The following is a 13,351-nucleotide window of genomic DNA, read 5'->3' as shown; positions in this document are numbered from 1 at the left end:
GATCCAGAGTATTGTATCTAATAGATGAAGATCAAAAAGAATTAAAACATTTGCAGATAAGAGAGAAGCAGCAGAAGCCAAGGAGAGCAAAGGAGGGAAAAGCTAAATTATCAACGACAGGGAAATTCCCAACCCACACAAACTGATGTTTTTGTTCTAATAAGAAAAGGTTAAATGGTTTTACCCATTATATCATAAACTGGTCAGATGCCAAAAATAGATATAAGAGTTGTTTTGACCCCCTTAGGGAATTTTGCAAATCTTACACTATCAAATGTCAGCAGAAATAATAACAGACATATTTTGATCGGATTCAAATGAGCAACTGATTCTGAAGATCATTTCTGCAGTACTTGGCAGGCGTCCAATATCTAACCACAAACGTGTCAGCGTGACCTGTCAGAACAATTGAATATAGCAAGCATACACTAAAAAATAAAGTACAAAATTGTACCTTTTGGGGTACAATGGTAGAAAGGTACAAATTTGTACCCTTGTGATTTGTACCTTAAGAGACCAGTTTTGTACCTTTGGAGACAATTTTGTACCTTTATTTAACAGTACAAAAACTGACCTGACCCTGTAAGGACCCCCCAAAAAACGGATTCCGACGGTCTGGGCGAAGGTTAATGTGTGTATGGCTTTTCAGCATCTCTATTAAGTTCACTTAATTTCACTCGTTTAATCTGACTCCAATTTCAAATGATTATTACTCTTAGGTTGTGTTTCCAATTAGAAATTAATCATTAGTTATGCATTAATTTAGATTTCTGATTATTCTGATTAGCTTATATTTTCAACTATTTCGTTCACTGCAGTCCCGGTATCGCTTTAGAAGAGTCATTTCGGCCGAATTAAATGTTCTTCCCGGACACAAACTCGTCAGTTCTGATCTTAAACATTGGTTGCAGGGTAAATATCTACCTTTAAGTCGGTCATGCTCTGCTTACTCGTAACAAAAAGTATAGTTTTTATATATTTACGAAAACTGCAACTTATTTAAGGCAGCGATAGTCAGAAATCGAAATGGACTTAATCGATGTGCCCCATGCTCCATCTATTAAACCTTCTGTATGATCAATCCTGAACACAGATTTGTGGTAATACCTTCGCTTTAATCTACTATAAATAATGAATTAAGAATAATACAGAATAAACCAATTATAACATTTTATTTGTCAAGTAAAAATGTATCATGCCAATTACATTACATTTAGACAATTAGAAGCCAATTCAGAAATGATAAATGCATAACATCAATTACTCGAAGAAATGCATATACACACATAATCTTCAGACATTCACCCATCTCTGCATGGGGGTTTCTGGCTATTTTAAAACAATCTAATTAAATATTGGGCACAAAACATTTAGCCAGTAAGAAAAGAAAACCTGTAGGTTACACACACACACACACACACACACATACACATTATATATAATTCAGGTTGATTGGGACACTTTTTCCGAGTAATTTCAATAGCAAAAAGTGTCCCAATAAACCTGATATATATATATATATATATATATATATATATATATACAGAACCTATATATATTAGGGCTGTCAAAATAACGCATTAATTTCGATTAATTAATCTGAGAAAAAATAACGCGTTAAAAAAAATAACGCAGATTAATCCATTCCGTATTGACCTTTGAACCTGGAGCTGTTCTAGCCACCATTCTACTGTAAAATGAAGGAGGGAAATGACCATAGACTGTAAAAAAATATGGACGTAGCGTCCGTGACGTCACCCATAGAGTTCTGAACAGCAGTTTTGATCATAGACAGTAAAATTTTAAACGTCCACAAAAGTTCCTCAGTCACAACACAGCAATTTCCACACACACGTCTACGTGAAGGTAGTCTACACTCAGATAGCCTATGTATAAATAAAAAATAAAATAAAATAATACACGTACTTTGTGCTTAAAATGAGTCTATTTTAAAATAATTGATAAAAATAGTTAAAAGTTAAAAAAGGTGTAATTTCTGTATACAGTAGCTGAAAACAGCTTGTGAAAATTAAAATATTAAATTCAATAATGTTAAAAAATATTTGTTAAATGCTGTTAAGTGCTGTTAAATATTTATCTTCTTATAGGCCTATTTATGTTGTTTTATTTTTGTAATGTAATGTGCTCTTGTAAAGTCATAATTCTGTTTCCTATAACAGGCATATTGTTTTGAACTGCTTTTACAGTGTTTACTATTTATCGTGTAAAAGCACTTAAAATAAGTGTATTAAAACCAAAACAAAAATCATAATAATAAAACTAAATCATAATTATTAATGTAATAATAGCCTATAAGGAACCAACAACAATTAAAAACAAAAACATTCAAAAATGTATTGTCCCTGTTTTTTTAAATAAATAATAACAAATGAGATTTTGGTGATATTTTGACCACTCAAATAGGAAATGTCCCCAGTTTCCATTCACCTAATTCAAAAATAGTTATCTGCATGATGCCTGCTGCCTTTAGGGTCAGTGATGTTTAATTTAAATTACATGTAAAATAAAGACATGTTTTGTTATATTGTGATGTAATGGTGTTTTCTGGAAGCGACTAAAGAACAAAGTAATTTTATCAGCTGAAAGGAAGAATACAAATGTTTTTATTAAGTTAGATAGACATTATATAACAGCTTCAGGTTGTGTTTTAGTGTTGGTAACATGTCCCACATTGTCCCACACAAACTTAATAATTGTCCCACATTTTGTTTGTTTAATGGTGGTCACCCTACATCAGGTCATCTGTAATGTATTTGCTTGTTTTACACTCTTTGACCACCAGGTGGTATTGTGAACAAATGAAGCCTCGAGAAATGAACCCTTTTGTGAACCACTTGGCTGAAAAGCTTCAATGCTTCATGAGGCTTCATCTCGCCATCACTAGCTCCAAGACACAAAGTGTGAGGATCTAAATGCAGTATTTATTGAAAGGGTCATCCACAATCAACATCCAAATACAGGCAAAGGGTAAACAGTCCAAACAGTCACAGGGAAAACCAAGAAACTGGGCAGAAAGTCAAAACCACAAACATGAGACATAAAAGACAGCATACTCAGACTACAATGAATGTCTGCATGAACAGGGTTTATATAGGCTGGGCTAAACAAGGTAATGAGAAACTGCTGTAGACAATCATGGATGATGAGACCAGGCAAGGAGTTATGGGGGATGTGATGGAGTGCCTCCTAGTGGCTCTCAAGGGCACTTCAGCTGGTGATCATGACAAAAAAAAGAATGTGATACTTTATTGTGTACCTTGAAACACCATATCACAATGAAGCAGTATTTATTAAATTTATCAGAATCAGAAAGAGCTTTATTGTCAAATATGTTTGCACACTCACACACAGATTTTTTTGGTGACAGACAAAGCTTCCAGTACACAGAGACAACAACAGTACACAGATAGTAACATACAAAAAAATAAAATAAATATATATGTGAATAAGATACACACAATATAAACTAATTTGTATTTACGATATAATAGAATTAACAAGGAAAGGAATGGAATAAGAAGAGGTAGGGTATTGTATCAATATTGCATATCGTCGTTGCACAGTGGGGAGAACATTTAACTGCTCATGATTGCCTGGGGGAATAAACTTTTCTTGTGCCTGTCTGTTCTGGTGCTCAGTGCTCTGTATAGCGCTGGCCAGACTGCAAAAGTTCAAACAGAAGGTGGCTTAGATGTGACAGATCCAGAGTGATTTTCTGAGTCCTTTTTCTCACTCTGGATGTATACAGTTCATGGAGGGTACACAGTTATCTAGTGTTATAGAATACTACTTTGATTCCTGAGAAGTTGACACAATGCTTGAGGCCAATAAGTTTATTTAAAAAGCACCATCAGATTTTCATCATCAGTCCATAACAGCAGTGGCTTGACTTGGGCTAATACCAAGCCAGCACACACTGTTAGACCTTGCTGTAGAAAAACGGCCAAATTCTGACAGTAACAAACCATTTCCCATTAAAACAGTAATATACTGTAGAAAACAATGCATTCTGGGTAATATTTGTCATCTTCGAGAAAATAGCCTACAGGAATATACTGTGAGTTAACATCGCTCAAAGTCGACACTCAGAGGCTGTGTTCCAAATCACACCCTATACCCTCATTCACTATTCCCTACATTAGTTCATTAATATAGTCCACTTGACAGAGTGAATGAAAAGAAGTGAGTGAATTCAGACACTGATGAACACCTGATTAGCAGAATCACTGAAGGACAGAGAAACAAGACCAGAAAAAAGAGAAGAGACGAGCAGAAACACAAGAACTACAACTGACTTCAGCCACACTGAGTGTCAAACCAGTTCACAAACCAGTTTGACATTATTTCTTTCATACATGTACAGAAGTTCTTATTGAGAATAAACAGATTTGGATGTATTTTATTGAAAATAAAAATGTATTGAAGTTTGCAGTCACCATCGTGGTGACCAGTGTCTGCTTTAGTTGGGCTCTTGACTTTGTTAGATTAGTTTTCTCTGCTTGCTGTAACTGAGTGTTTATAAAACACATTTGTTATGGCAGGAAAAAAACAACATGATGTTGGTCATGTTTATTGGCTCTTGTGATGATCTTGTAATCATCTTGTTTAATTTACTGATCTCTATGTCTAGTCTTCTGTCTATCTATGAAGAACCAGCAATGTTTCAGTTATTTATGAGAATATATAAGTCCTATAATGTGTTAAAATTTTTAACTTGGACAGCAGAGACATCAACAATCTGATTATGAATCTCAACAATGGTGACATTCAAAAGTTTAATGTTGCAATGCATGCTGGGTGCCAGCATAGTACAAAACTCCCAGCATGCACTGCAGCATGAATAAATAATGCAGCTTTATTGCCACTATTGTTGAGATTGATGTGTTGGTTTTTGATCTGTGTGTGTCTAAATAATGCTGCAGCTCTTTTTTGTGCATGGTGTTTAAAAATAAGTTATTTTTAGCTGATTGTAGTCTCGCTGTAGTTTCACAGTGGTAATAACGTAACACAACGGATATAACGCAGTGTATCAAAAGACTATGTGATGGTTATGATTTTTTTCTCTACGTTTGTTCCTGTCATAATAAATGTGACTAAACAGTTTAAACAGCCAGAGAAAAAATAAAATAAAATAAAAAGTCACGGGTAAAGAGCTCAACTAAAGCAAGTGCTGTTCTCCTCAATGGTGACATTAAACCAAACATTTTCAATGAAACATCAACATCTAAACTTCTGTTAATTCTCAATAAGATCTTCTGTAGAAATAAAGTTAAACCGGTCAGTAATAAGTGTAATAATGTTTACAGTTGTAGTTCTGCTCGTATATTCCGTTCTTGTTCCTCTTTTCAGTGGTTCTGGTTAACAGCAGGTGTTCATCATTAATGCTCAATTATCACTTAAATATTAACTTAATTGTCTCACTGCAACACAGTGTCAATGCTACTTTTTCTCTATAGTGTGGACACTAGAGCAGTGTTTCCCAACCCTGTTCCTGGAGGCACACTAACACTACACATTTTCCAACTCTTCCTAATCAGATACACCTGATTTAATTTATTATCTCCTTTGCAGAGACTGCAAGACCTAGAAATGTATGGGTCAGATAAGGGAGACATCAAAAAATATGCACTGTTGGTGTGCCTCCAGGAGCAGGGTTGGGATACACTGCAGTAGAGGATATTCCTGTGGGGATGAAAGGGTTAAAGGTATAAGATAAAAAGACATACCCACAAATTGTATTTTAACAGTGATAAACTGTAAGTTAAAAACAGTTATATACTGGCAATACTGTTGCCAGTAGTTTACTGTAAAATTGAGTTTTGTGGGTCACCATTGTGCTGAAAGTAGAGCCTGTGCTTAGGTTCAGGAGAAGATCAAGAAATATTGGTGGTATGCTGCATGTTGTTTTATTTAACAGATGGTGATTGTGTAGTTACTGATGCAGTGGAAGTCTCTTTATTTAAAATGTTCTTTAGTAAACTCAAAAAAAAAAGTCTGTAATAATAATGTGCTCATATGATTAACATATAACAAAAAATAAAAAAAATCTGTATAAAGTTTACTTTCACATAAAATACAGATACTACCTATATATATATATATATATATATATATATATATATATATACAAGGCCCCCTCATTTTTAGATTTTAAAGAAATGTTGCAAAAGGCTCAAGGCGCTTCTGTATTCAGACGTGCCCTCATTGTTGAGTGTCTAGGACACTCAGCAGTGTGTATTTTCCTAATGTCAGGTATGCACCTTACTCTATTTCTGAGCATTTGATGTTTTGTATTAATCATCTTTGAATTGATTATGTAATTGGCATGATACATTTACCTGACTAATAAATTGTCACATTTGATTTATTCTGACTTACTCTGAAATTATTGACTTCAGTAGATTACGATGTATCCATTGTTACCGCAAATCTGCGTCAGGTTAGTAACGGACTAAAGTCCAGTTGAGTGGAGCATAGGGCACACTAACTGTGATTTTAGAGCTCCGACTAACACTTGGCACTAGTTCAAGTGTACTTAGACTGTAAAGGCTAAAATGGTATTTCCGTTTAGGACAACTAATCGACCAACCTAAATAGGGTGAGCCTTACCTCTGTTTATTGTAATGTTACTCTAGCTAAGTGTACATGGGAAACTATGGCATAACCAAACCAAAGCTACTATAAGAGAAGTAATATTGGTCGGCTTAACTGTAGTAGTGGTTGTGACCTCTGACTAGAGTTAGTGTTACTTTAATTCAAGTGTATACAGATCTATAGGGGACTAAACCAAATACTTTTAGAGAAAGCAAGCATGAGAGCGGCACTCTATTAGTATAGTCAATTACCTCTGTCTAGTGACCAAGACTGACGAGTTTGTGATCGTGGGCCCGCATATTAATGAATGGCCAGTGCGAGGACCCTGTGCGACACTGAGAACCGAATGAACGAGTACAATAAGTGTAAAGAGTTAAATAGAATATTCAAATGTAAAGCCAAATTATTATACAAATGACCAATAATCAATTGACATTCTAAACTAAATTCGAGGTCATAATAACATGGAGTCAGATAAAAGATTATTTGGAATGAAACTACTTTGCCACGCTGAAAAGACGGAACGCGCAAGAAACCTTCCCCGCCCGGTGGGAAACCGCCATTGGGCCGATTGGGCGGGCCTTACAAATCCCAGTTTCACAATCCAAAATGGCACCACACTTTGCAGTTCAGTCTGAGGATGAACAAAATGCGAAATCTGAAACCTCTAACATTGCTCAAGCTTCAAAGATCCTCCCTGATCCAAACCCCGCTGGAATATCAAACCAAGGCTTGAATTTGACAGTTCTAGTAATTTTGTTGTGTGTTGTAGCTATGGTCGTTGTTGCTGTAATCACATGGTCAGTGAGACGCAGAAAACGCCTTTTAAGTAACAACTTAATTTAACAATCTGGAATTAAAATGCTAATGATCAAATCAATCCTTTTGTCTAATTTGAACATAACTATGTACATCCAACAACTTTAGAACTTTTTTAAAACAACCCTTTCCATCAAACAGAATTTCTTATTTTCTCAGTTTTTTATTTTCTTTTTTTTTCAAATACATGTATTGCTATCTCATTTAGAAGTCACATTTATAATAGATTCTCAATCGATTTATCTTCCTCTGAAATGTAAGAACCTTTAAATACAAAAGAATAATAATAAAAAAAAAAATTGTACAGTAAGGCATGTATTAAACTTTCATTATAATGATTTAAAGCACATTTTTAGTTAAGTCATTCTTTGAATTTTAAATGGGGACATATTATGTACCCACGTACTCTGTTAACATTCCCTTTATCACTGTAATAACAAACTATTGATCCACTTTCCAGTGAATAATAAATCACAATAATTTGAGGAAACTGAACTTCCTGGACATGGCAAAAGACCGTTTCCTCCAGTGACTCAGACAGTTCCCTCCAATGACCTGAAACTTGAATCATGAATTGAATCTTTTCCAGCAGAATGTAAAACCTAATCTCTTTTATCCAGCTGCTATGTGTTGAAGGGTCTGCCTTTTTCCATTGAAATAATATTTGACCATTTCACACATAGGCTACATGTGTAACCCAGAAGAATAAAATTCAACAGGTAATGGTTTTATTTTAGTTTAATTTTGTTTTTGTTTGGTTCTAACTCAGAGCTAAAATATGAATGTGTATACCACTTTATATATTGCTGTATAAACTGTGTGTATGTATGCTTTTAAGAACACGGTCATATATCAAGTTTGACTGTCATACACAGGGCTCTACGGTAACATCTTTCTTTAGGAGCACTTGTGCTGTGAACAAAAATGGCCCATTGGTCTCATTTTTAGTTTTTTCTGGCTGTTATAATTACATGTTTATAAAGCTCATTTGTTATGGCACAAAAGCCTAGAAAATATATGACCAGGCGTTGATGGATAAATATTGATGATGTTTATCATTTAGCATCCAGATTCACTGTTCTCAGTCAGAGTTTAGTCTCTGATTAAATGGATATGTTTTCATGATTGTAGTAAAACTGTGATTAAAAAATTGTAGCATTGTTATGACAATCAGATAAAGACTTTACAAGCAATTTTTTTAATATGGTATCACTCAGCCTCATACAAACATCAAAAATCAGCATATGAATCTCAACAATGGTGACCATTAAAAAATTATTCATGCTGCAATGCATGCTGGGTACTAGCATAGTACCAAACTCATCCATTGGCTCCCAGCATGCATTGCATCATGAATAAATAATACAGGTGAATTGTCTACTTTATTCTATTTGCTTTTACTTTTGCTGTTTTTGTTATGACTTTAATTGCTTGTTTTGTGATGTTCAGAGGTTTATCTGAATAATTTGTTATTTGTCACCATTGTTGAGGTTCATATGCTGATTCTTGATATCTGTGTGAGAGTATGGCACTATAGGTGTTTTACACTCTAATAAGCATAAAAATGGAACTTACACTGAAAAATCACATAGAACAATGAATCCTTCCAAATTTTTATGTCCCCTGTTTAATCAGATATTATGCAGTGGAAAAGATCAGCAAATCAAACCACTAAACATCATCAATATATAACCATCTACACCTGATCTTATTTTCTTTTGGCTTTTGTGCCATAACAAATGTGTTGTATAAACACATGGTTACAGAAATAAAAAAAAAAAAAACGTGTTATTAAGTATACACATTAAGGGGAATGTTATTAACATTCCCCTTATCACTAGAATAACAAAATATTGATTCAATTTCCAGTGAATAATAAATCACAAGAATTTGAGGAAACTTCCCGGGCATGTTAAAAGACCATTTCCTCCAATAACTCAAACAGTTCCCTCCAGTGACCTGAAACTTTCCAACCTCAAATCATGTATTTAATCTTTTCCAGCAGAAAAGACCTAATCTCTTTTATCCAGCTGCTATGTGTTGAAGGGTCTGCCTTTTTCCATTGAAATAATATTTGACCATTTCCAGAGGTAAGTCCAGGGGTCAGAGAGTAAAAGTCCTGCCATATTTTTATTCCACCCACTGAAGCATTAATGAGATAAATAAGTGTTTAATTGAGTGATGATTGACCATTATTGAAGACACCTGATGATAACAAGCAGAATCACCAAAGGAGAAAATCAAAATTTTTAAGTTACCATCATCGAGCTCTTGACCCTTGACTTTAGATTTTGTTTGGCCAGTTTTAACTGCATTAAAACCAACCAGAGAAGCAAAGTTAAAAGATGATCAGATGGTGTTGGTTATGTTTTCACATAATCATTATTTGATCTGAATCACTGAACTCATTTAGAGCCCAATCTTAGTTAGATTTACATTATTGATTACAGCAGCACTGTGATTCAGAAGATCAGCTTTTACAATACAAACATTTTTTTGAAAGTTGTCTTTATCACACACACAAAAAACAAAAATTGTTTTAGGCACACAGACATCAAGAATCAGCGTATGAATCTCAATGACGGTTAATAATTATTAATAATTATTAAATAATTAAGTCCCATAATTGACCTTTCGCCGGGAGTTTGATTGACAAAAGATCTAACCAATCAGAACGCCACATCCGCCATTTTGTCCGACAAAGCAGCCAGTAGTTAAAAGATTAACCTCGGTGGAGTTAAACTTGAAAAATGGTGTGTATAGAGAATACGAATCTGACGTCACGCCGCATTGAGTTCTGGGTAACTTCTTTGTTTATTCGCCATCTTGACAGGATCGCCCAGCCTTTCCGTTATTGAGTTTAGTGCAGTAATTTGTTTTCTGTCATGATTGTGAAAAATGTCACCATTGTATTTCATTAATGCTGCATCGATAATTGTGATAGTAACTCAGATCATTGTTCTGAGAGAAAACAAGACAGTGAAAAACTTTTTTTCGCCTTTTATACGTGTAAAAACACCAAGGGAAGCAGGTCAAGGAGATGACGAGAAGACGCCGGATGGCAAATCTATTATTAATGGCACTGATTAAACCCACTGCTTATCACTCAATAAAAGAATCACATTGCTAAGTGTTTTTGAACGTTTTGATTTCGTTTGGTTTAATAATTAACATTACCTTTGCAAGTCTGACTCTCACTGCGCTCGTGAATTAGCAGAACTTGACGGGGACATTCAAATGCTTAACAAGAAAAACGCTTCATGTGACAAACAAACAATTCTGTACATATTTATTAAAGTATACTGCGTGGAGATACGCAAATGAGCCCAAAATATGAACGCAACACGTTTATAAAAACGGTTTCCTCTCGTGTCCTCTCAAGAAAAGGCTTAATGCACTTAGACTGATATTAAAGAGACCAAATTCTATTTACAAATAAAGCACATGCAGAAAAACGGATGAGACCAAAATATAAACTTTCAGTATCACTTAAAATGCAAGCATTTTATACATTTTCTTCATAACGGTTTTATAAAGGTAAGAAATTGCTTAGTGTAGTTGTCATTTGTTAAAATAAATATAAAAATACAGTGTGTTCGTTTATTTGGATATTCATACGATGGCTGAAGCAGCGGTGAGCATCCAGCGTGCGACACAGTAAACAGATCAACATTGTAAACGAAATTCTACAAAACTACAGTGAAAAAAAATAAATAAATAAAATGATCATGCGACGCGATAAAATAGCTTCTATTCCCTGCAAACGATACCATTAAAAATGTTAACGTTCCACTTAATGGCAGAAACAAAACAAAAGGTAAGCAAGAATCCGTATTAATTTCAGTACGAGTAATAGAGGGCGATCCTGTCAAAATGGCGCCGCCGCCCCGGCATGCAACGAGGCGTGACGTTGGTTCGTATTCTCTATAGATGTCTTTCCGCGTTTGAAACAACATTCATTCTCATGTTCATGGACTAATAGAAAGAGATGATCGGTTTTTACGAGCGGTTGAGCTGAGGATCTACAGCAATCTGTCACGACCATGGTCACGACACATTAAAGAGCAACAAAACGGTTTTTATTGTTTGAATTTCTTTAATAACTACACGGTTTGAAAGCTGGGACTTTGTTTAATATCATAAGTAACCTGCTCTGTCTTGTCTGTCGATGTGTGGTCAGTATCCTCTTTGTTCCGCGATGTATTTTTCACTGCGTGTGGAGTGACAGCACCACGGCTTGTGGGACAAAGCAACAGTAACTAAGGGGGGCGGGGCTCGCCGAAAGACTAATTGTTATAAATGAAATTTAAACTATGGAAAACATTAAATCTGTGTTTTTCATTAGAGTGATTTTTTTCTCCCAAACCACTTCAGTGGAAATCCCGCCCTGGAGATGGTTCTAAACATTTAATTGGCTATGTCAATAAACGATTGCCTTCACCCAACCCTGATCCCTAAAACTAAATGCCCCAAAATATACTTCAAACGAAATCGAAGACCGAACTGATGTGACGTCATTTTGAACAAAATCAGGTCAAAACGGAGTTCGTTTTGTTTTCTTTTTGGAAGTTTGAAATGGCTTGCCAATAGTGATGTGTCGTTCTTGAACGATTCGTTCATTTTGAACGAATCTTTAATGTGACTCGGGAAGAACGAGTCGTCTCGGGGAGTGATTCGTTCAGTCGCGCATGTGCAATATTCTACAGGTTCTGTACTGCTAGAGGTAGTTCACCTGATGATTCAATTGATTAGTTCATTTCATGAGTCTTTCGGGTTTTGAGTCGTTCCTTAATCACGTGACAGACCCATACGCTACCAGTGCATTCTGAGCCGGAAAGAGAATTGATTAGTTCTTTTTATGAGTCTTTCGGGTTTTTGAGTCGTTCCTTAATCACGTGACATACCCATACACTATGCTGTGTGACCCAAGCACATTATATTTATTAGTAAATAACGTTAACTCTCCAGTTTTGTTTGAGTTTGAGTTACAACTGTTAAAGCTGAAGTTATCATAACCTTGATGTTTTAAACTAACATTAATAATTCAAATTCAAAATGTTATTTGCTTTTAATTTATGTCATTATGTCCTTTTTGAGCAATCTTCTTATATTAGACCAATATGTCAAGTCTGCCTAGGAAAAGCAATTATTATAACAGCAAACTCAAAATTGGAGTAAAAATGAACAAACTAGGCTATAAATACTTTGTATTGTAGGCTTGGATTATTATATTATTATATAGCCTAGTGTTTATTTACAGATAGACAGTCAAAAAGATAAATTAATCAATATTTTATTTATAACTGGGCTTTATTTATTTATAATAACACACCACAGATCCTCAGTAACAAAAACAGTGACAGAAATGTCAGAAATAGCGTATGGGTCTGTTACGTGATTAAGGAACGACTCAAAACCCGAAAGACTCATGAAGAGAACTAATCAATTCTCTTTCCGGCTCAGAATGCATTGGTTTAGTGTATGGGTCTGTCGTGTTTAAGGAACGACTCAAAAACCCGAAAGACTCATGAAATGAACTAATCAATTCTCTTACCGGCTCAGACTGCATTGGTTTAGCATGGGACTGCCTGTCACGTCATTAAGGAATGACTTAAACCCGAAGACTTGTCAGACAAGAGGTGAGGTGAGCTTAATCAGCTTGTCATAAGACTCAGGTAAAGAATTAATCATTTCTGAATCTTATAGCATTGTAGTTTTGTATTGTTTGTAGTGGGATCAACGTTTGCATAAGTAGTAGATGTGTTGGGGAAGTAACACGTAACATTTTAATTACATTTTGCTAAAATGAACGAAATGAACGAAATGACTCGAAAAAAGATTCGTTCATTTTGTTGAACGAGACTCAAAAGTCCGAGTCAGTAAAATGATCCGAACTTCCCATTACTACTTGCCAAAG

This window comes from Megalobrama amblycephala, linkage group LG16 (genome assembly GCF_018812025.1).
Source record: "Megalobrama amblycephala isolate DHTTF-2021 linkage group LG16, ASM1881202v1, whole genome shotgun sequence".
NCBI lineage: Eukaryota > Metazoa > Chordata > Actinopteri > Cypriniformes > Xenocyprididae > Megalobrama > Megalobrama amblycephala.
This window is presented reverse-complemented; position numbering follows the sequence as displayed.